General features: G+C 48.8%; 1 long non-coding RNA gene across 1 annotated transcript in view; it reads right to left on the reverse strand.

The window, feature by feature from the left end:
- The window catches only part of LOC138259812 (uncharacterized), a 73,922-nt gene extending 50,387 nt beyond the window's left edge, over positions 1-23,535 (reverse strand). Inside the window, exon 1 of the long non-coding RNA XR_011199187.1 lies at positions 23,435-23,535. This is a non-coding gene — a long non-coding RNA (uncharacterized lncRNA). The remainder of the gene's footprint in view (positions 1-23,434) is intronic.
- Between the last annotated feature and the right edge of the window lie 939 nt (positions 23,536-24,474).

Below are 24,474 nucleotides of genomic sequence, written 5' to 3' on the forward strand. Positions count from 1 at the left end.
AGGCAGGCACAGGGGGGGCTCCTCGGGGTAGCCACCACCTGGGCTAGGCAGAGGGTCGCCTGGGGGTCTCTCCTGCACTGGAGTTCGGTTCCTTCAGGTCCTGGGGGCTGCGGGTGCAGTGTTGGTTCCAGGCGTCGGGTCCCTTGTTACAGGCAGTCGCGGTTAGGGGGAGCCTCTGGATTTCCTCTGCAGGCGTCGCTGTGGGGGCTCAGGGGGGTCGCCTCTGGCTACTTACAGGCTCGCAGTCGCCGGGGAGTCCTCCCTGAAGTGTTGGTTTTCCGTATGTCAAGCCGGGGCGTTGGGTGCAGAGTGGAAAGTCTCATGCTTCCGGCGGAAAACGTGAAGTCTTTAAAGTTGTTTCTTTGTTGCAAGAAAGTTGCAGATTGTTGAATAGGGCTGCTGTTCACAGGAGTTTCTTGGTCCTTGGTTGCAGGGCAGTCCTCCGAGGCTTCAGAGGTCGCTGTTGGATGCGTCGCTGTTGCAGTTTTCTTCAAAGTTGGGAGACAGGCCGGTAGGGCTGGGGCCAAAGCAGTTGTCGTCTCCGTCTTCACTGCAGGGCTTGAGGTCAGCAGTCCTTCTTCTTGTTAAGGTTGCAGGAATCTAGTTTATTAGGTTCTGGGGAGCCCCTAATTACGGAATTTAGGAGTGTGTTTAGGTCTGGGAGTGCAGTAGCCAATGGCTACTGTCCTGGAGGGTGGCTACACCCTCTTTGTACCTCCTCCCTGTGGGGAGGGGGCACATCCCTAATCCTATTGGGGGAATCCTCCATCCACAAGATGGAGGATTTCTAAAAGTGAGGGTCACCTCAGCTCAGGACATCTTAGGGGCCGTCTTGACTGGTGGGTGACTCCTCCTTGTTTTTCTAATGATCTCCTCCAGCCTTGCCGCCAAAAGTGGGGGCAGTGGCCGGCGGGGTGGGCATCTCCACTAGCTGGGATGCCCTGTGGCGCTGTAACAAAGGGGGTGAGCCTTTGAGGCTCACCGCCAGGTGTTACAGTTCCTGTAGGGGGAGGTGAGAAGCACCTCCATCCAGTACAGGCTTTGTTCCTGGCCACAGAGTGACAAAGGCACTCTCCCCATGTGGCCAGCAACATGTCTGGTGTGTGGCAGGCTGGGAGAACTAGTCAGCCTACACTGGAAGTCGGGTATGTTTTCAGGGGGTCTAAGATGGCCTCTGAGCGTATTTTACAATAAATTGAACACTGGCATCAGCATGTATTTCTTGTGCTGAGAAGTTTGATACCAAACTTCCCAGTTTTCAGTGTAGCCATTATGGAACTGTGGAGTTCGTGTTTGACAAACTCCCAGACCATATACTCTTATGGCTACCCTGCACTTACAATGTCTAAGGTTTTGCTTAGACACTGTAGGGGCATAGTGCTCATGCACATATGCCCTCACCTGTGGTATAGTGCACCCTGCCTTAGGACTGTAAGGCCTGCTAGAGGGGTGACTTACCTATGCCACAGGCAGTGTGGGGTTGGCATGGCACTCTGAGGGGAGTGCCATGTTGACTTAGTCATTTTCTCCCCACCAGCACACACAAGCTGTGAGGCAGTGTGTATGTGCTGAGTCAGGGGTCCCCAGGGTGGCATAAGACATGCTGCAGCCCTTAGAGACCCTCCCTGGCATCAGGGCCCTTGGTACCGGGGGTACCAGTCACTAGGGACTTACCTAGGTGCCAGGGTTGTGCCAATTGTGGAGACAAAGGATACAATTTAAGGAAAGAACACTGGTGCTGGGGCCTGGTTAGCAGGGTGTAGGAAAGTACCATCTTGCCTGGCATGTTACCCCCATTTTCACTGTATGTATGTTTGTTTTTGCCCTTGTGTCACTGGGATCCTGATAGGCAGGACCCCAGTGCTCATAGTGTATGCCCTGTATGTGTTCCCTGTGTGGTGCCTAACTGTATTACTGAGGCTCTGCTAACCAGAACCTCAGTGTTTATGCTCTCTCTGCTTTCTAAATTTGTCACTGCAGGCCAGTGACTAATCTCACCAATTCTCATTGGCACACTGGAACACCCATATAATTCCCCTGTATATGGTGCCTACGTACCCAGGGTATTGGTGTTGCAGGAGAACCCAATGGGCTTCAGCTTTTCTGTTGCCACCCATAGGGAGCTCAGACAATTCTTACACAGGCCTGCCACTGCAGCCTGAGTGAAATAACGTCCACGTTATTTCACAGCCATTTTTCACTGCACATAAGTAACTTATAAGTCACCTATATGTCTAACCCTCACTTAGTGAAGGTTGGGTGCAAAGTTACTTAGGGCCAGATGTATCAAATGATTTTGCACTCGCAAACTGCGAAATCGGCTGTTTGCGAGTGCAAAATCGTGGTCTGCAATGCATCAAAGGCATTCGCAGACCACAAAATGAAAATCGCTAAAATTGCGATTTTCTGCGTTGCGACCTGGATTTTGCAAATCGCAATTTGCGATTCGCAAAATCCAGGTCGCAAGGCAATTCTGCAAAAAATTGCCAATTGGGATTTTTCGCAGAATCGTATTTTGCACATGCAAAATACAATTGTCTCCAACCAGGTGTTAAAACTGCATTTTTAAATTTAATATGTAAAACACACATGCCCTTTTCGCATGTGTGTACTTTACATTGTAAAAAAAAAAAAAATTGGGATGCAGGAGAGGGGGCCTTAGGCCCCCAGCACCCTGTCCTTTTGCATTTCCCAAATTGCGATTTCTGGTTCACAAATCGCAATTTAGGAAATGCAAACAATTCGCAGCTATGGGCCAACAGGCCCATAGCTGCGAATGGGGCCAGTATCGCAATTTGTGATTCGGTAATTGCATTTGCGATTTTTAAGAAATCGCAATTACCGAATCGCAAATGTGATACATGGCCCTTTGCGAGTCGGTAATTGCGATTTCTTAAAAATCGCAATTACCGAATTGCAATGGGCCAGAATCATACATCTGGCCCATAGTGTATGGGTGTAAGAGGCTGGCCTGGTTTGTAGTGGTACCAAGGGGTACTTACACTCTGCACCAGGTCCAGTTATCCCTTATTAGTGTAGAAGAGGTGTCTAGCAGCTTAGGCTGATAGAAAAGGTAGCTTAGCAGAGCAGCTTAGGCTGAACTAGGAGACGAGTGAAGCTACTACAGTACCACTGGTGTCATATGCACAATATCATAAGAAAACACAATACACAGATATACTAAAAATAAAGGTACTTTATTTTTATAACAATATGCCAAAAGTATCTCAGTGAATACCCTCAGTATGAGAATAGCAAATGTACACAAGATATATGTACACAATACCAAAAATATGCAGTAATAGCAATAGAAAGCAATGCAAGCAATGTACAGTCACAATAGATTGCAATGAGAGCACATAGGTATAGGGGCAACACAAACCATATACTCTAGAAGTGGAATGCGAACCACAAATGGACCCCAAACCTATGTGAGCTTGTAGAGGGTCGCTAGGACTGTAAGAAAACAGTGAGGGTTAGAAAAATAGCCCACCCCAAGACCCTGAAAAGTGGGTGCAAAGTGCACCTAAGTTCCCCAGAGAGCACAGAAGTCGTGATAGGGGAATACTGCAAGGAAGACCAACACTAACAATGCAACAACTATGGATTTCCAGACGAGAGTACCTGTGGAACAAGTGGACCCAAGTCCAAGACTCACACTCAAGTCGGGAGTGGGCAGATGCCCAGGAAATGCCAGCTGTGGGTGCAAAGAAGCTGCCACCGGATGGTAGAAGCTGTGGATTCTGCAAGAACGAAGAGGACTAGGAACTTCCCCTTTGGAGGATGAATGTCCCACGTCGTGAAGAAGCTTGCAGAGGTGTTTCCATGCAGAAAGACCGCAAACAAGCCTTGCTAGCTGCAAGGGTCGCGGTTAGGGTTTTTGGATGCTGCTGTGGCCCAGGAGGGACCAGGATATCGCCAATTGCGTGAGGAGACAGAGGCGGCGCCCAGCAAGACAAGGGCAAATTCCCCGAACTTTGTGAGTGCGGGGACACCATTACATGCGTGCACTGCACATAGGTCACTACCTATGTGTAGCGTCACAATGGTAACTCTGAACATGGCCATTTAACATGTCTAAGATCATGGAATTGTCACCCCAATACCATTTTGGTATTGGGGAGACAATTCCATGATCCCCTGTGCCTTCACACAGAACCCAGGTACTGCCAAACTGCCTTTCCAGGGTTTCCACTGCAGCTACTGCTGCTACCAACCCCTTAGATAGGATTCTGCCCTCCTGGGGTCTGGGCAGCCCTGGCCCAGGAAGGCAGAACAAAGGATTTCCTCTGAGAGAGGGTGTTACACCCTCTCCCTTTGGAAATAGGTGTGAAGGGCTGGGGAGGAGTAGCCTCCCCAGCCTCTTGAAATGCTTTGATGGGCACAGATGGTGCCCATCTCTGCATAAGCCAGTTTACACCGGTTCAGGGATCCCTCAGCCCTGCTCTGGAGCGAAACTGGACAAAGGAAGGGGGAGTGACCACTCCCCTGACTAGTACCTCCCAGGGGAGGTGCCCAGAGCTCCTCCAGTGTGTCCCAGACCTCTGCTATCTTGGAATCAGAGGTGTTGGGGGCACACTGGACTTCTCTGAGTGGCCAGTGCCAGCAGGTAACGTCAGAGACCCCTTCTGATAGGTTCTTACCTCTCTTGGTAGCCAAACCTCCTTTTCTGACTATTTAGGGTCTCTCCTCTGGGATATTCTTCAGAAAGCGAATGCAAGAGCTCACCAGAGTTCCTCTGCACTTCCCTCTTCGACTTCTGCCAATGATCGACCGCTGACTTCTCCAGGACGCCTGCAAAACCGCAATAAAGTAGCAAAACGACTACCAGCAACATTGTAGCGACTCATCCTGCCGGCTTTCTCGACTGTTTCCTGGTGGTGCATGCTCTGAGAGCTGTCTGCCTTCACCCTGCACTGGAAGCGAAGAAGAAATCTCCTGTGGGTCGACGGAATCTTCCCCCTGCTAACGCAGGCACCAAAAGACTGTATCACCGGTCCTCTTGGTCCCCTCTCATCCTGACCAGCGTGGTCCTGGAACACAGGAGCTGGGTCCAAGTGATCCCCACTGTCCAGTGATCCTTCAGTCCAAGTTTGGTGGAGGTAAGTCCTTGCCTCCCCACACCAGACAGCAAACCTGTGTAATGCGTGATTTGCAGCTGCTCCGGCTTGTGTGCACTTCTCCAAGGATTCATTTGTGCACAGCCTAGCCTGGGTCCCCAGCACTCCGTCCTGCAGTGCTCAACACTATGAGTTGGACTCCGATATTGTGGGACACTCCTTTTGTGACTCCGGTTTCACAGTGCCTGCTCTGGTACTTCTGCGGGTGCTGCCTGCTTCTGCTGGGGCTCTCTGAGTTGCTGAGCACCCCCTCTGTCTCCTCCTCCAAGGGGCGACATCCTGGTCCTTCTTGGTCTCCAGCAGCACCCAAAAACCTCTACCGTGACTCTTGCAGCTAGCAAGGCTTGTTTGCGGTAATTCTGCGTGGAAACACTTCTGCAACATCCAGCGCACCGTGGGACATCTTCCATCCAAAGGAGAAGTTCCTAGCCCTTTTTGTTATTGCAGAATCATTGGCTTCTTCCACCTGGAGGCAGCCATTTTGCACCTTCATCTGGGGCTTCCTGGGCTCCTGCCGCCCCCTGGACACTATAGCGACTCTTGGACTTGGTCCCCTTGCCTTGTAGGTCCTCACGTCCAGGGATCTGTCTTCAGTGTTTTGCTGGTGCTTGTGGTTCTTGCAGAATCCCCCTATCACGACTAATGTGTCTTTCTGGGGTAGTAGGGTAACTTTATTCCTACTTTATATGGTCTTGGGGTGGGGTATTTTGGACACCCTTACTGTTTTCTTACAGTCCCAGCGACCCTCTACAATCTCCCATAGGTCTGGGGTCCATTCCTGATTCGCATTCCACTTTTGGAGTATATGGTTTGTGTTGCCCCTAGACCTATGTTCACCTATTGCATCCTATTGTGATTCTACATTGTTTGCACTACTTTTCTTACTGTTACTTACCTGTTTTGGGTTTGTGTACATATAACTTGTGTATATTACTTACCTTCTAAGTGAGGGTATTCTCTGAGATACTTTCGGCATATTGTCATAAAAATAAAGTACCTTTATTTTTAGTAACTCTGAATATTGTGTTTTCCTATGATATTGTGCTATATGATATAAGTGGTATAGTAGGAGCTTTGCATGTCTCCTAGTTCAACCTAAGCTGCTTTGCCATAGCTACCTTCTATCAGCCTAAGCTGCTAGAAACACCTCTGTTCTACTAATAAGGGATAACTGGACCTGGCACAGGGTGTAAGTACCACAAGGTACCCACTATAAGCCAGGCCAGCCTCCTACATTGGTGGTGCAGCAGTGGGATAAGTACTTTCAACTGCTTTACCACTTTGTCATTTGGTGCTTTTCATAAGAAAACCATATACCAAATAGTTCAGTATATGTACACTTAACCAAAACTGTTTACTTTTCTACTCTAAGGGCCATATTTATACTCTGTTTGCGCCGGATTTGCGTCGTTTTTTTTAACGCAAATTCGACGCAAAACGAACTCCATATTTATACTTTGGCGTTAGACGCGTCTAGCGCCAAAGTTCATGGAGTTTGCATCATTTTTTAGCGTGGACATCTACCTTGCGTTAATGATATGCAAGGTAGGCGTTCCCGTCTAAAAAATGACTCCCAGGCCTGTGCGCCTTATTTACACTCCCGTGCAAAAATGGCGCACGGGAGTGGGCGGGTCCAAAAAAATGACGTCTACCCGCGTTAGCGTAATTTTTTAACGCCTGCTCAGGGCAGGCGTTAAGGGACCTGTGGGCTCGGAAGGAGCCCACAGGTGCCCTCCCATGCACCCAGGGACACCCCCTGCCACCCTTGCCCACCCCAGGAGGACACCCAAGGATGGAGGGACCCACCCCTGGGAACTTAAGGTAAGTTCAGGTAAGTATTTTTTTTTTTTTTTTTTGTGGCATAGGGGGGCCTGATTTGGGCCCCCCTACATGCCACTATGCCCAATGACCATGCCCAGGGGACAAAAGTCCCCTGGGCATGGCCATTGTGCAAAGGGGCATGACTCCTGTCTTTGCTAAGACAGGAGTCATGTTAATGGCGTCTGGGCGTCAAAAACAAATGGCGCAAATCGGGTTGAGGCGATAATTTTGCCTCAGCCTGACTTGCCCCATTTCTTGACGCCCAAACTCCATTTTCCCCTACGCCGGCGCTGCCTAGTGTGTGTCATTTTTTTTGACGCACACCACTCCGCAGCGCCGGCTAACGCCGGCTAACGTCATTGAATAAATACGGCGCCCGCATGGTGCTTCAGAATGGCGTTAGCCGGCGTTAAATTTTTTGACGCACAACTGCGTTGGCGCAGTTGTGCGTCAAAGTATAAATATGGCCCTAAAACTTTTATCAAAGTTTCTGAAAAGTTTTTGAAAACTTCTAAAAGTTTTCCCAAAGTTTGAAAACGTTTTTTTCTCTGTGCTCTCTAAAGTTCTAAAACTTTTTCTCTCACTATCCTCAAACCTATCCTATTCTATCATGTCTGTGGTAGAGCCCACTCCCAAAACTGTTAATGCAACATATGAGAGTTTGAACTATAAAAGTTTGAGGGGTCTCTGCCTGGATAGAGGTTTGAGTATAGCTAAGAATCCTACAAAAGAGTTTTTCTTTAACATGCTCATTGAAGATGACCAGAACCAGTCTGGCCCATCTCAGAAGAGGTTAGACAATGGGGAAGCTTCCCAGTCAGACTCAGAGGAGTTCCCTGAAGAAGCTGGGGAGGGTTCTTACAAGGACCTGCCCCCTAGCAGGGCACCTAGTGACACTGGTAATGTTAGAGGGTCCCACACCAGTAGGGCATCTTTCACCCCTAGAGACCAGGTTACTAGGGTCCAGACAGTTAGGGACATGTCTCCCTCTGAAACTTCCCACAGTTCCTCTGTGTCTAAACATTCCCAACCCACCCACCCTCAGGATAACTTAATAGAAAGGGAACTCAGAAAGCTAAGGGTAGAAGAGACCAGACTGAAGCTTAAACAGCAGTAGCTGGCCTTAGATAGCGAATCCCTAGTCATAGAGAGGGACAGACAGAGGTTGGGGTTAGTTCCCCATGGTGGCAGCAGCAGTATTTCTGATAGCAATCATGTTAGAGAGCAAGATTCCAGGAATCTGCACAAGATAGTGCCCCCTTACAAGGAGGGGGATGACATTAATAAGTGGTTTACTGCATTTGAGAGGGTTTGTATGGTACAGTTGGTCCCTCAAAGGCAGTGGGCTGCTATTTTGTGGCTAGCTTTCACTGGAAAGGGTAGGGATAGGCTCCTTACTGTCAGAGAAAGTGATGCCAATAATTACAAAGTTTTGAAAGATGCACTATTGGATGGATTTGGCTTAACCACTGAACAATACAGTATTAAGTTCAGAGACACCAGAAAAGAGTCTTCTCAAGACTGGACAGATTTTGTGGACTGTTCAGCGAAGGCCTTGGAAGGGTGGTTGCATGGCAGTAAAGTTTCTGACTATGAAAGCCTGTATAATCTTATTCTGAGAGAGCATATTCTTAACAATTGTGTGTCTGACTTGTTGCACCAATACCTAGTGGACTCTGATCTGACCTCTCCCCAATAATTGGGAAAGAAGGCAGACAAATGGGTCAGAACAAGGGTGAACAGAAAAGTTCACAGGGAGTGACAAGGATGGCAAGAAGAAGGATGGTAAGTCTTCTGAGAAGGGTGGGGACAAAAGTAAACATTCTGTGTCTTCATCAGGCCCACAAAAAGTCTCTGGGGGTGGTGGGTCCAAATCCTCTTCTAACAATCAGAAAAAAGCCTTGGTGTTATTTGTGTAAAGTCAAAGGCCATTGGGCAAGTGATTCCACTTGTCCAAAGAAAAAACACCAAACCTCCCACCACCACAACCCCTGCTGCAACCTCTAGTGCCCCTAGTAATAGCAGTGGTGGTGGGAAATCTACTACAAATAGCCAATCCAAGGGTGTAATTGGGCTTACTATTGGCAATGTAGTTTGGGTTGGTCTTGTTAGGGAGACCACAGAGGCTGTTTTAGTCTCTGATGGTGGCATTGATTTTGCCACCTTGGTTGCTTGTCCCCTTAATATGGGTAAGTACAAGCAACTTCCCCTAAACACTGGTGTTGAGGTTGAGGCCTACAGGGATACAGGAGCCAGTGTAACTATGGTGATAGAAAAACTGGTCCACCCTGATCAACACCTACTTGGTCAGCAGTACCAAGTAACCAATGCTCATAACAACACTCTTAGCCACCCCATCGCTGTTGTGAATCTCAACGGGAGGGGGGTTACTGGTCCAAAGAAATATGTGGTAGCCACTGATTTACCTGTAGATTGTCTACTTGGAAACGATTTGGAGACATCAGCTTGGGCAGAAGTGGAGTTGGAGGCTCATGCAGCAATGATGGCCATTCCTGGGCATATTTTTGCTTTGACAAGGGCTCAGGCCAAAAAGCAAAAAGGACAGGGAAACTTGGATCCTGGAACAATGGACCAAGTGCTCCCTAAAGCTAGGGGTAGAAAGGGTAAATCCCTAGCCACTATCCTTCCCTCTACAGATGATTCCCCTTTTGAGGAAGAGGAATCCTCTCCCTGTGCAGAACCTAAACCTGAGGAGCTGGCAGCAGACACTGCTGAGCTTTTGAGTGGAGGGGGGCCTACCAGGGAAGAGCTGATCGTGGCACAGCAAACCTGTCCAACATCAGAAGGTTTAAGACAGCAAACTGTCAAACAGCAAAACGGGGATGTCAGTGACAGTCATAGGGTGTACTGGTAAGACAACCTCTTGTACACAGAGTCAAGGGACCCAAAATTTGGAGCTGCCAGGAGATTGGTCATTCCCCTGCAGTACAGAGAGTTTCTTCTCACCCTAACACATGACATTCCTTTGGCTGGGCATTTGGGCCAGACGAAAACTTGGGAAAGACTTGTCCCCTTGTTTCACTGGCCTCATATGTCAGAGGACACAAAAGACATTTGTAAATCTTGTGTGACCTGCCAAGCCAGTGGCAAGACTGGTGGCACTCCAAAGGCCCCTCTAATTCCACTTCCAGTGGTTGGGGTGCCCTTTGAAAGTGTAGGGGTTGACATAGTTGGCCCCCTTGGCCATCCAACTGCTTCAGACAATACATTTATCTTGGTGGAAGTGGAGCATGCCCCAAGATATCCTGAAGCTATACCTTTAAGGACCACTACAGCTCCTGCAGTGGCAAAGGCCCTCCTGTGAATCTTTTCCAGGGTGGGTTTTCCTAAAGAGGTGGTGTCAGACCCCCTTACTATCCACAAACAAATGGTCTGGTTGAGAGGTTTAATAAAACTCTCAAAGGTATGATAATGGGACTCCCTGAAAAACGCAGGAGGAGATGGGATGTCCTGTTACCTTGCCTCTTTTTTGCTTACAGGGAGGTACCCCAAAAATGAGAGGGCTTCATCCCACCTGAACTCCTCTTTGGGCACCCTGTAAGAGGTCCACTTGCTCTTGTGAAGGAGGGTCGGGAACAACCTTTAAAAGCTCCTAGACAGGATATAGTGGACTATGTACTTGGCCTACGATCCAGAATGGCTGAGTATATGAAAAAGGCCAGTAAAAACCTTCAGGCCAGCCAGGAGCTGCAAAAGCAATGGCATGACCAGAAGGCTGTCCTGACTCAGTACCACCCAGGACAGAAGGTGTGGGTATTAAAGCCTGTGGCCCCAAGAGCACTCCAAGACAAATGGAGTGGACCCCATCTAATTGTTGAAAATATGGGTGAGGTTATCTATTTGGTAGACCTAGGCACTGCCAGGAGTCCCCTTAGTGTGATTAATGTCAACCGCCTGAAACCCTACTATGACAGGGCTGATCTCACCCTGCTCATGGCAACAGTTGAGGGACAGGAAGAAAAGAGTGACCCTCGCCCTGATCTCTTCTCCACCACTGAAGCAGATACCTTAGTGGAGGGAGTAGTCTTAGCAGATTGTCTGACTGCAGAACAGAAAGACAAATGCATCAATCTCCTAAGCCAGTTTTCAGACCTCTTTTCACTTGTACCAGGTACAACATCCTATTGTGAACATACAATTGACACTGGAGACAGCCTGCCTGTCAAAAGTAAAATTTATAGGCAGCCTGACCATGTCAGAGACTGCATTAAACACATGGTGCAGAAAAGGTTGGACTTAGGGGTGATTGAACCTTCTGAAAGCCCTTGGGCCAGCCCAGTTGTGCCTTTACCAAAACTTCACACCAAAGATGGAAAGAGAGAGATGAAGTTTTGTGTACATTACAGAGGGCTCAATCAAGTAACCAAAACTTATGCTCACCCTATACCCAGGGGAGATGAGCTCATTGATACACTGGCTTCTGCCAAGTATCTTATCACTTTTGATCTAACTGCAGGGTATTGGCAGATTAGATTGGCAGAAGATGTTAAACCCAAGACTGCATTTTCTACCATTGGAGGGCACTACCAATTCACAGTAATGCCCTTTGGTTTGAAAAATGCACCTGACACTTTTCAGAGGTTGGCGAACACAGGGGCATATTTATACTCTGTTTGCGCCGGAATTGCGTCGTTTTTTTTTACGCAATTCCGGCGCAAAACTAACTCCATATTTATACTTTGGCGTTAGACGCGTCTAGCGCCAAAGTCCATGGAGTTTGCGTCATTTTTTAGCGTGGACACCTACTTTGCGTTAATGATATGCAACGTAGGCGTTCCCGTCTAAAAAATTGACTCCGAGGCATGTGCGCCTTATTTACACTCCCGGGCAAAATTCACGCCCGGGAGTGGGCGGGTCAAAAAAAATGACGTACGGCCGCTTTTGCGCCGTTTTTTAGCGCCTGGTCAGGGCAGGCGTTAAGGGACCTGTGGGCTCGGAAGGAGCCCAGAGGTGCCCTCCCATGCCCCCAGGGACCCCCCCTGTCACCCTTGCCCACCCCAGGAGGACGCCTAAGGATTGAGGGACCCATCCCAGGAAAATTAAGGTAAGTTCAGGTAAGTGTTTTTTTTTTTTTTGTGGCATAGGGGGGCCTGATTTGTGCCCCCCTACATGCCACTATGCCCAATGACCATGCCCAGGGGACAGAAGTCCCCTGGGCATGGCCATTGGGCAAGGGGGCATGACTCCTGTCTTTGCTAAGACAGGAGTCATTTCTATGGGGGTTGGGAGTCGAAAAAAATGGCGCAAATCGGGTTGAGGCGAAAAATTTGCCTCAGCCTGACTTGCCCCATTTTTTGGCGCCCAAGCTCCATATCCCCCTACGCCGGCGCTACCTGGTGTACGTCGTTTTTTTTCACGCACACCAGGCAGCGGCAGCGGCTAACGCCGGCTAACGTCATTGAATAAATACGGCGCCCGCATGGCGCTTCAGAATGGCGTTAGCCGGCGCTAATTTTTTTGACGCAAAACTGCGTTAGCACAGTTTTGCGTCAAAAAGTATAAATATGGCCCACAGTCCTGCAAGTGTTGGAGGCTTTCTGTGCATCTGGATGATATTGCTGTCTTTAGCTTAACCTGGGATGATCACCTGGTCCACCTGTGGAAAGTTTTGGAGGCCCTGCAAAAGGCAGGCCTCACTATCAAGGCCTCTAAGTGCCAGATAGGGCAGGGGAAAGTGGTTTATCTGGGACACCTTGTAGGCGGAGAACAGATTGCACCACTACAGGGGAAAATCCAAACTATCATGGATTGGGTGCCCCCTACAACACAGACCCAGGTGAGAGCCTTTTTAGGCCTCACAGGGTACTATAGGAGATTCATCTAGAATTATGGCTCCATAGCAGCCCCACTTAATGATCTCACTAGCAAGAAAATGCCTTAGAAGGTATTATGGACAGCCAGCTGTCAGAAAGCTTTTGAGGAGCTCAAACAGGCCATGTGCTCTGCACCTGTCCTAAAAAGCCCACTTTACTCCAAGAAATTCATTGTTCAAACTGATGCAGCTGAATTAGGGGTAGGGGTAGTACTATCACAACTGAATTCTGAGGGCCAGGATCAACCAGTTGCTTTTATCAGCAGAAGGTTGACCCCTAAAGAAAAGCGTTTGTCTGCCATAGAGAGGGAGGCCTTTGCTGTGGTCTGGGCACTGAAAAAGTTGAGACCATACCTGTTTGGTACTCGCTTTATTGTTCAGACAGACCACAAACCTCTACTTTGGCTAACACAAATGAAAGGTGAAAACCCTAAATTGTTGAGGTGATCCATATCCCTACAGGGAATGGACTATACAGTGGAACATAGACCTGGGAGTACCCCCTCCGATGCAGATGGACTCTCCACATATTTCCACTTAGACAATGAAGACTCATCTGGACAAGGCTAGTTTTATTGTCCTTCGTTTAGGGGGCGTGGGTTGTGTAGGAAAGTACCATCTTGCCTGGCATGTTACCCCATTTTCACTGTATGTATGTTTGTTTTTGCCCTTGTGTCACTGGGATCCTGATAGGCAGGACCCCAGTGCTCATAGTGTATGCCCTGTATGTGTTCCCTGTGTGGTGCCTGTGAGAAAGTAGCCTCTTTCTAGCCTTGTTACCCCCACTTTTGGCCTGTTTGTGAGTATATGTCAGGGTGTTTTCACTGTCTCACTGGGATCCTGCAAGCCAGGGCCCAGTGCTCATAGTGAAAACCCTATGTATTCAGTATGTTTGTTATGTGTCACTGGCACCCTGCTAGCCAGGACCCCAGTGCTCATAAGTTTGTGGCCTATATGTATGTGTTCCCTGTGTGATGCCTAACTGTCTCACTGAGGCTCTGCTAACCAGAACCTCAGTGGTTATGCTCTCTTTGCTTTCCAAATTGTCACTAGCAGGCTAGTGACCAATTTCACCAATTCACATTGGCATACTGGAACACCCTTATAATTCCCTAGTATATGGTACTGAGGTACCCAGGGTATTGGGGTTCCAGGAGATCCCTATGGGCTGCAGCATTTCTTTTGCCACCCATAGGGAGCTCTGACAATTCTTACACAGGCCTTCCACTGCAGCCTGAGTGAAATAAAGTCCACGTTATTTCACAGCCATTTACCACTGCACTTAAGTAACTTATAAGTCACCTATATGTCTAACCTTTACCTGGTAAAGGTTGGGTGCTAAGTTACTTAGTGTGTGGGCACCCTGGCGCTAGCCAAGGTGCCCCCACATCGTTCAGGGCAAATTCCCCGGACTTTGTGAGTGAGGGGACACCATTACACGCGTGCACTATACATAGGTCACTACCTATGTATAGCGTCACAATGGTAACTCCGAACATGGCCATGTAACATGTCTAAGATCATGGAATTGCCACCCCAATGCCATCCTGGCATTGGGGAGACAATTCCATGATCCCCTGTGTCTCTAGCACAGACCCGGGTACTGCCAAACTGCCTTTCCCGGGGTTTCACTGCAGCTGCTGCTGCTGCCAACCCCTCAGACAGGTTTCTGCCCTCCTGGGGTTCAGCCAGGCTTGGCCCAGGAAGGCAGAACAAAGGACTTCCTCAGAGAGAGGGTGTTACACCCTCTCCCTTTGGATAAAGGTGTCAGGGCTGGGGAGGAGTAGCCTCCCCCAGCCTCTGGAAATGCTTTGATGGGCACAGATGGTGCCCATCTCTGCATAAGCCAGTCTACACCGGTTCAGGGATCTTCCAGCCCTGCTCTGGCACGAAACTGGACAAAGGAAAGGGGAGTGATCACTCCCCTGACCGGCACCTCCCAGGGGAGGTGCCAAGTGCTCCTCCAGTGTGCTCCAGACCTCTGCCTTCTTGGAAACAGAGGTGCTGCTGGCACACTGGAGTGCTCTGAGTGGCCAGCAGGTGACGTCAGAGACTCCTTCTGATACCTGTGTTGCTAGCCTATCCTCCTTCCTAGGTATCCAAACCTCCTTTTCTGGCTATTTAGGGTCTCTGCTTTGGGGAATTCTTTAGATAACGAATGCAAGAGCTCATCAGAGTTCCTCTGCATCTCTCTCTTCACCTTCTGCCAAGGAATCAACCGCTGACTGCTCGGGACGCTTGCAACACCGCAACAAAGTAGCAAAGACGACTACTGCAACCTTGTATTGCTGATCCTGCCGCCTTCTCGACTGTTTTCCTGGTGGTGCATGCTGTGGGGGTAGTCTGCCTCCTCTCTGCACTAAAAGCTCTGAAGAAATCTCCCGTGGGGCGACGGAATCCTCCCCCTGCAACCGCAGGCACCAAAAGAACTGCATCACCAGTCTTCTGGGTCACCTCTCAGCACGACGAGCGTGGTCCCTGGAACTCAGCAACTCTGTCCAAGTGACTCCCACAGTCCAGTGACTCTTCAGTCCAAGTTTGGTGGAGGTAAGTCCTTGCCTCCCCACGCTAGACTGCATTGCTGGGTACCGCGTGATTTGCAGCTGCTCCGGCTCCTGTGCACTCTTCCAGGATTTCCTTTGTGCACAGCCAAACCTGGGTCCCCGACACTCTAACCTGCAGTGCACAACCTCCTGAGTAGTCCTCCGGCGTCGTGGGATCTCCTTTTGTGACTTCGGGTGGGCTCTGGTTCACTCCTCTTCGTAGTGCCTGTTTCGGCACTTCTGCGGGTGCTGCCTGCTTCTGTGAGGGCTCCCTATCTTGCTGGGTGCCCCCTCTGTCTCCTCACGCAATTGATGACATCCTGGTCCCTCGTGCGCCACAGCAGCATCCAAAAACCCTAACCGCAACCCTTGCAGCTAGCAAGGCTTGTTTGTAGTCTTTCTGCGTGGGAACACCTCTGCAAGCTTCTTCACGACGTGGGACATCCATCCTCCAAAGGGGAAGTTTCTAGCCCTCTTCGTTCTTGCAAAATCCACACCTTCTACCATCCAGTGGCAGCTTCTTTACATCCTCAGCTGGTATTTCCTGGGCATCTGCCCAATCTCGACTTTGTCGTGACTCTTGGACTTATTCCACAGGTACTCTCGTCCGGAAATCCACCTTTGTTGCATTGCTGGTGTTGGTTTTCCTTGCAGAATTCCCCTATCACGACTTTCGTGCTCTCTGGGGAATATAGGTGCACTTTACACCTACTTTTCAGGGTCTTGGGGTGGGCTATTTTCTAACCCTCACTGTTTTCTTACAGTCCCAGCGACCCTCTACAAGGTCACATAGGTTTAGGGTCCATTCATGGTTCGCATTCCACTTCTGGAGTGTATGGTTTGTGCTGCCCCTATACCTATGTGCTCTCATTGCAATCTATTGTGACTATACATTGCTTGCATTACTTCCTTTTGCTATTACTGCATATTTTTGGTATTGTGTACATATATCTTGTGTATTTTTGCTATCCTCATACTGAGGGTACTCACTGAGATACTTTTGGCATATTGTCATAAAAATAAAGTACCTTTATTTTTAGTATATCTGTGTATTGTGTTTTCTTATGATATTGTGCATATGACACCAGTGGTATAGTAGGAGCTTTGCATGTCTCCTAGTTCAGCCTAAGGTGCTCAGCTATAGCTACCTTCTATCAGCCTAAGCTTCTAGAAACACCTCTTCTACACTAATAAGGGATAACTGGACCTGGTGCAGGGTGTAAGTACCCCTTGGTACCCACTACAAACCAGGCCAGCCTTCTACAGTGCCTAACTGTATCACTGAGGCTCTGCTAACCAGAACCTCAGTGTTATGCTCTCTCTGCTTTCTAAATTTGTCACTGCAGGCTAGTGACTAATCTCACCAACTCTCATTGGCACACTGGTACACCCATATAATTCCCTTGTATATGGTACTTAGGTACCCAGGGTACTGGGGTTCCAGGAGATCCCTATTGGCTGCAGCATTTCTTTTGCCACCCATAGGGAGCTCAGGCAATTCTTACACAGGCCTGCCACTGCAGCCTGAGTGAAATAACGTCCACGTTATTTCACATCCATTTTTCACTGCACTTAAGTAACTTATAAGTCACCTATATGTCTAACCCTCACTTGGTGAAGGTTGGGTGCCAAGTTACTTAGTGTTTGGGCACCCTGGCACTAGCCAAGGTGCCCCCACATCGTTCCGGGCTAATTCCCCGAACTTTGTGAGTGCGGGGACACCATTACACGCGTGCACTGCACATAGGTCACTACCTATGTGAAGCGTCACAATGGTAACTCCGAACATGGCCATGTAACATGTCTAAGATCATGGAATTGGAGACAATTCCATGATCCCCCTGGTCTCTAGCACAGAACCCGGGTACTGCCAAACTGCCTTTCCGGGGTTTCCTCTGCAGCTACTGGTGCTGCCAACCCTTCAGACAGGATTCTGCCCTCCTGGGGTATGGGCAGCCCCAGCCCAGGAAGGTAGAACAAAGGATTTCCTCTGAGAGAGGGTGTTACACCCTCTCCCTTTGGAAATAGGTGTGAAGGGCTGGGGAGGAGTAGCCTCCCCCAGCCTCTGGAAATGCTTTGATGGGCACAGATGGTGCCCATCTCTGCATAAGCCAGTCTACACCGGTTCAGGGATCCCCCAGCCCTGTTCTGGCGCGAAACTGGACAAAGGAAGGGGGAGTGACCACTCCCCTGACCAGTACCTCCTAGGGGAGGTGCCCAGAGCTCCTCCAGTGTGTCCCAGGCCTCTGCCATTTTGGATTCAGAGGTGTTTGGGGCACACTGGACTGCTCTGAATGGCCAGTGCCAGCAGGTGACGTCAGAGACCCCTTTTGATAGGTTCTTACCTCTCTTGGTAGCCAAACCTCCTTTCTTGGTAGCCAAACCTCCTTTTCTGGCTATTTAGGGTATCTCCTCTGGGGTATTCTTCAGATAACGAATGCAAGAGCTCACCAGAGTTCCTCTGCACTTCCCTCTTCGACTTCTGCCAAGGATCGACCGCTGACTGCTCCAGGACGCCTGCAAAACCGCAATAAAGTAGCAAGACGACTACCAGCAACATTGTAGCGCCTCATCCTGCCGGCTTTCTCGACTGTTTCCTGGTGGTGCATGCTCTGAGGGCTGTCTGCCTTCACCCTGCACTGGAAGCCAAGAAGAAATCTCCCCTGGGTCGACGGAATCTTCCCCCTGCTAACGCAGGCATCAAAAGACTGCATCACCGGTCCTCTGGGTCCCCTCTCATCCTGATGAGCGTGGTCCCTGCAACACAGGAGCTGGATCCAAGTGATCCCACAGTCCAGTGATCCTTCAGTCTAAGTTTGGTGGAGGTAAGTCCTTGTGTACTGCATGATTTGAAGCTGCCCCGGCTTCTGTGCACTTCTCCAAGGATTCCTTTGTGCACAGCCTAGCCTGGGTCCCCAGCACTCTGTCCTGCAGTGCTCAACCCTCTGAGTTGGACTCCAATGTCGTGGGACCCTCCTTTTGTGACTCCAGTTTCACAAATCTGCCTGCACCGGTAGCTCTGCGGGTGCTGACTGCTTCTGCGAGGCTCTCTGAGTTGATGAGCACCCCCTCTGTTTTCTCCTCCAAGGGGCGACATCCTGGTCCTTCCTGGTCCCCAGCAGCACCCAAAAACCTCTACCGGGCCCCTTGCAGCTAGCAAGGCTTTTTTGCAATATTTTTGCGTGGAAGCACTTCAGCATCATCCAGCACACCGTGGGACATCTTCCATCCAAAGGAGAAGTTCCTAGCCCTTTTCGTAGTTGCAGAATCGTCGGCTTCTTCCACCCAGAGCCAGCCCTTTTGCACCTTCATCCGGGGTTTCCTGGGCTCCTGCCCCCCTGGACACTATTGCGACTCTTGGACTTGGTCCCCTTGCCTTGCAGGTCCTCACGTCAAGGAATCCGTCTTCAGTGTTTTGCTGGTGATTGTGGTTCTTGCAGAATCCCCCTATCACGACTATTGTGACTTTCTGGGGTAGTGAGGTTACTTTACTCCTACTTTCTAGGGTCTTGGGGTGGGGTATTTTGGACACCCTTATTGTTTTCTTACAGTCCCAGCTACCCTCTACAATCTCCCATAGGTCTGGGGTCCATTCGTGATTCGCATTCCACTTTTGGAGTATATAGTTTGTGTTGCCCCTAGACCTATGTTCACCTACTGCATCGGTTTGTGATTCTACATTGTTTGCACTACTTTTCTTACTGTTACTTACCTGTGTGGTTTGGGTTTGTGTACATATAACTTGTGTATATTACTTACCTTCTAAGTGAGGGTATTTTCTGAGATACTTTTGGCATATTGTCATAAAAATAAAGTACCTTTATTTTTAGTAACTCTGAGTATTGTGTTTCTTATGATATAGTGCTATATGATATAGGTGGTATAGTAGGAGCTTTGCTTGTCTCCTAGTTCAGCCTAAGCTGCTTTGCCATAGCTACCTTCTATCAGCCTAAGCTGCTAGAAACACCTCTATTCTACTAATAAGGGATAACTGGACCTGGCACACGGTGTAAGTACCACAAGGTACCCACTATAAGCCAGGCCAACCTCCTACATTGGGTCCCAGCACACTTTTAAGTCATAACTTAGCATCAGCAAAGGCAAAAAGTCAGGGGGTAACCGTGCCAAGGAGGCATTTCCTTACACCAGGGGGCCCACGTCCACTCCTGTTATCACTGCTCCTTTGCCCCTGTGCCCTGCGTAATATTCCAGTCACTCTGCTGCCGTCGCACAGGGCCTAGTCCAGGTCTGCAGCGCCTTCCAACCCGAGCACAGGTGATGCCTCAGTACAATTGTGGGGACTCGTGCAGCCCACAGTGGCAACAATGTGCTCAGTCCGTCATCCCTCCGTCAGTGGTCTGATGCGACACGCCTACTCCTTTCTGTGCCGCGCGTGACTCACATGCGGGCCACGTCCTCAACCACCTGGACTCTCTGCCGGATACTCGGGGGTGAGGGCCATGGTACCCCTGCCTCCTCTTCACACGCAGTCGCTCACCCAGCACAGGGCCCGAGGCCCGTAGTCGTCTCTCCTTTTTTTGCCCGGCTCTTCCTGCAGGGATCAGGCCTTGCACGTCATTTGGGCACCCGTTCCCATTTCCTCTCTCTCCGGGGCTTCAGATCGCGATCCAGCCCTTCGATTCATGCTGACGTGCACACAGGAAAGAGGAAGCGGGGAGCAATGTTTCCCTGCTGGCCCCTGGGATGGGTGATTTTCAGGATTTTAGTAGGCCAGAGCGTAACACAGGGATTATGAGTCCGCCATCTTTGCCGCTTAAACCACGCCCCCAAAAAGCGCCGCCCTGCTTATAATGGAAAAGCATGACTGTTTTTGAGTGCCCCCTAATTCTGAAACTTTGTTTGGCATTTCACAGGCTTGAATTAGCAGAATATTGGTAGCAAAAGTTAAAAGTTGTTCCGAACACAAGCCCCCAGAAAATGTTCTGCCTGGGGCCTCAAAAATTCTTAAGACAACCCTGGGAGTACTTGTGTTTTCCAAGATGGTGTGTTTCTGTAGGTTTTTCTGTGAAACTCATTTCTCTTGTTCCCTCTAGATATCTCTGTGTAATGTCAGGTTGTGGGCGGGTTTATAACATAACATGACTTGATTGACAGCTCTGGAGTTGAGTTTGAAGGCAGAATGAGTTTCTCACAGTGCCTGTCAGTGAGTCATAAAGGGGTTCAGGATACATGCTCATTCTAACCTTGGCCTCTCTGCAAAGCTCACAGAGCAATGGTCGCTGTGCCACTTGTAAATGTAATTTTATACGAATGCGTGCACAGTTGTTAGCATATTGACAATGTGAAAGTTAAGGAAAATGTGGTGTTGGAGTGAAGGAGATGCAAGGAAGTCCATGCAGGAGTTTGAGAAGAGGGTGCTGAAGACGAAAGAGATGTCTGGAGGAAAAGAGGATGTCTGACCGAGAGAGTGCAGAAGACAGTGGTGTGAAGGGGAGAACAGGAGTGACTGAGACCCCTTCCACAGACCACAGTAATACTAAACTGACATTCTCATTATTTCAGAATTGAAACATTTTCCATTCTTCTGAATCACAACACAATTATTGTTACTCATGTATCTGATACTGCTAACAAGCGTCGGCAAAGCCAATACTTTTGGCTCGCTTCAGGTGCATGTCCATTACTGTGTGACATGGATGGATGCAATACGGAGGCTCACAGAGAGGCAATAAAATACTAGTCAGGTGGCCTGCTATGGGATGCACTGGGGTTTACCTTGTATATTTTAAGCCACACCCTTAATTCCTAGTTATGCTTCTTAGGCCACACCCCTTTTTGAAAGCCCACATCCTTTTTTTCATCCCACTTAAAGCCCTGCTTGCGTGTGCACAATTAACTTGACAACATCGGGGCATATTTAAGTTCTCCTAGTGCCATCTACTGACACATTAGCGTCATTTTTTTACAATTTTTACAATATTCATGCATTTCGCCACTTTGTAACTCTTTGAGTTACATTATGCCTGCCTGGTGCGTTCCACCATTAGGGGGGCCAAAAAAATGGTGCAAGGAAATCTAACAGACCAGGCATTGAAAGGGGGCACACCATTGTTTAAAATGGGTCCCTATGTACTCTGCAGGAGTGAAAATGTTGGCGCTACTCCTGCAGAGTACATTAACAGTGTCATAAAAAATTACGCTATTGCCCCCACTCTGCGCCACAGTTCACTGTATTTTAAATACGTTGCACGCATAGTGGTGGTAGGGGGCGCTAAGGGGCGCAAGGAAAGTGGCAAGGCACTGAGTGCAGCGCCACTTTCCTTAAATCTGCCCATAGTGTTAGTCTAAATTTTGGACGCAGGCAATATTCTGACACACCACCGGCTTGTCGCATCAGAAGAGGTGCACCTACTCCTAACACTACGAGGGTTCAGTGCAGGTGCATTATTTTTCCTCGTGTAGTTCGCGTATTTTTCCTACGAACTACAGGTTTTCCATGCGATATGTTCGGAACGCCAACCGTGTGAAAATCAGGAACTAATAGTGCTTTTTATAAGGATGTCCCCATTTTCACCCCATGTTCACGGGCAGAAATGATCTCCTTTTCCTTGTGACAAACATGTGGTAAACATATATGAGCTATGAATTTGGGTACAATAGGTACCCAAGATACCGACGCCAAGTAATGAGCATACAGCTTTTATGGTCACGTGAGGAATGTTGCTGGTGGAGTGTGTGCATGTGTGGCACACATCGGGGGCAGATTTATCATTCTTTCATGCAGAACAATGCAGCAAGCCACCTTGCTGCACTGCATGAAAGGAAAAAGACAGGAATGTGCAACACTTACCATTATACATTGCAGTCCTGCTCTTTCCTAGTGCTGACACACTTTTTGCAGCCTACCGCCAATGCTGGCACCCTTGAATCATGTTGCAAGGTTGCCTGCATTGTAAGCAGGATTGTTTTTGTTCAGGAAGGGCACCTTCCTGCAGAATTAAATTTCTTCTCATTATGCATAAAATAAGATATAATTACACATTCCCAGGTCTACTGTTGATGGTATATCTGGGAATGTACCAAAATCCTTGGGTGTATGCGTAGGAACACCCACGCTCCACCCATAGAAAACCTCCCTACTGCATAGTTAACGCAAGACAGCGGATTGCGCTGCCTTGTTTTACTCTAGATTTATCAAGCTGTGCAGGGCCAAGCAAGGTGGCCTTGAGTGGCTCGCCTTGGGCCCAGATTTACAACAAAGTGGCGGGGCTGCGCCAAAATTTGTAGCACCTCGCCAGTTTTGAAACGCAGGGATGCGTCATATTTAAAGGAATACGGAGCATCCCTGTGTTTTCCCCTGCGCCAGCGCAAAATTTAGCTACCTGGCCCAATGCAGGCATCCTTGCACCATAATGCAAGAGTGTCTGCATTGAGGGGATAGATTGTTTATGTGCAGGAAGGTGTTCCTTCCTCCACATAAAGAATCTACAATGGCCATCTAGCACTTCTATGTGTGCTGCACAATGCAGCACACATAGGAAAAGCAAATAATGAGGAGCAATAAAAGTATTCCTCCTTGTTGAGCCATGCTAAAGTCACCCCTTGGGAAGCATTAATTTTTGTCACTTCCATAGATATATGCCTTGTTGCAAATCTGGGGCAGCGTAAAAAGCAATGGGTGTTGCAGTGGAACGTCCACAGCAACAGCTATTGCATGCCCCTCTGATATAGAAAACTGTGTCAGAGGGGGCTATATTTACAAGGGGGCGTTAAGCCACAGAAAGGGGCTTAGCTCTGCCTTGTAAATGTGGCGCACTGAAAAGCAACACCAGGACATCACAAAAAGTGACACTCCAGTGGCACTAGGGCCTTGTAAACCTGGCCCTTACTTTTTGCATCACCCTTGTGCCCCGTGCAAGGCTCGTCAGTGACACAAAACCTTGATAATTCTGGCACCCGGTTTCACAATTTTGGCACGGCATTTCAGCTCTAACCAAATCTCGCACCAGAGAAAGATGCATGGTTGGACTAGGTGTAAGGACAATTAGACATTATGCGAGCTCCGGTGAGCCAGTGATCATGATCTATGCAAGATTAAACCTGTGTAATGAGAAGACACACTCAGAGCCCTGATCAATACCCCACCATCTACTCACCTCTTTGTACACCAGCGCTTGTTAAGGAAAAGCCGGACACCACGTTTGGCAACGGAGTGATGCTTATGGGGATCTTGGTATCAGATTGCTTCAAGTTACAAGAAAACCTAAGGAGATACAGGATTACAATGATTAGTATGCGGAATACCTCTTTCGGGTCAAATAAATATGGTGAAAAAGAAACATTAACATTTTATTGAAACAATTTTCCATGACATTGACTGTGAGCTGGACCCTGATAACCTGAGAGGTGGTCAATCAGGCTCTCCTTCCTGACACCGGTTCTTGAGATGACCTAGGATACTAAGCGTATGATGCACCACGAGTGACCATCAGAAGCCACCAGAGTCCAAAGAGGAAGCTCGCTAATGCAGCTCCATGGGACCCCCTGAAAACCCAGTTTTTTAATACTGTTCACTCCTGTATCTTTTCACACCATTTCCTGCCTTGTATGTATGTTGTTATGTGATATTTACAGTGCAAACCAAGCAAAAAGGCAGAGGCGCTCTATACAGGAGCAAAAGCAAAGGCTCCTGAGAGAGGACGTGGACTGTTACTTCATCGTGCTGTAGTGTTCTTTAAAGAGGTGGCTCTTCAGCTCTTTCATGTGTTGGTGGTGGTTTGTGGCCATCCTGATAGATACGACGGATGTTCTTCACGACCTTCAGTGAAAAAAGTGGGGAAGGTTTGTTTTCTCCTTTTTTGTACTCCTTCATCTCCAGTCTGATGGTGTCCTGGCTGCAGATGTGTCTAGAGTCACTGGAAGTGAACGTCTGCCATCCAGGTCGGTGGTGCTTCTGGTCATGATGGAACTGCAGATAATGCAGAGGTTTTAGAGGTGGTGGGAGCCGGCAAGAGGAGTCAGGAGAATTCCATCAGCATGGGGGTAATATGATCATATTTCTTCAGGGCCTTCATGTGGTGTGCTGTGGTGTGTAGGATGCCCTGTACAATGGCCCGTCCGCTTTGCATTGCCAATATATCCTGATATCACCTTTCCCTCCACTCGTCCTCTTGCCAAGCACAGGACTGCATTTTGT

The sequence above is a fragment of the Pleurodeles waltl genome, chromosome 1_1 (genome assembly GCF_031143425.1).
Source record: "Pleurodeles waltl isolate 20211129_DDA chromosome 1_1, aPleWal1.hap1.20221129, whole genome shotgun sequence".
NCBI lineage: Eukaryota > Metazoa > Chordata > Amphibia > Caudata > Salamandridae > Pleurodeles > Pleurodeles waltl.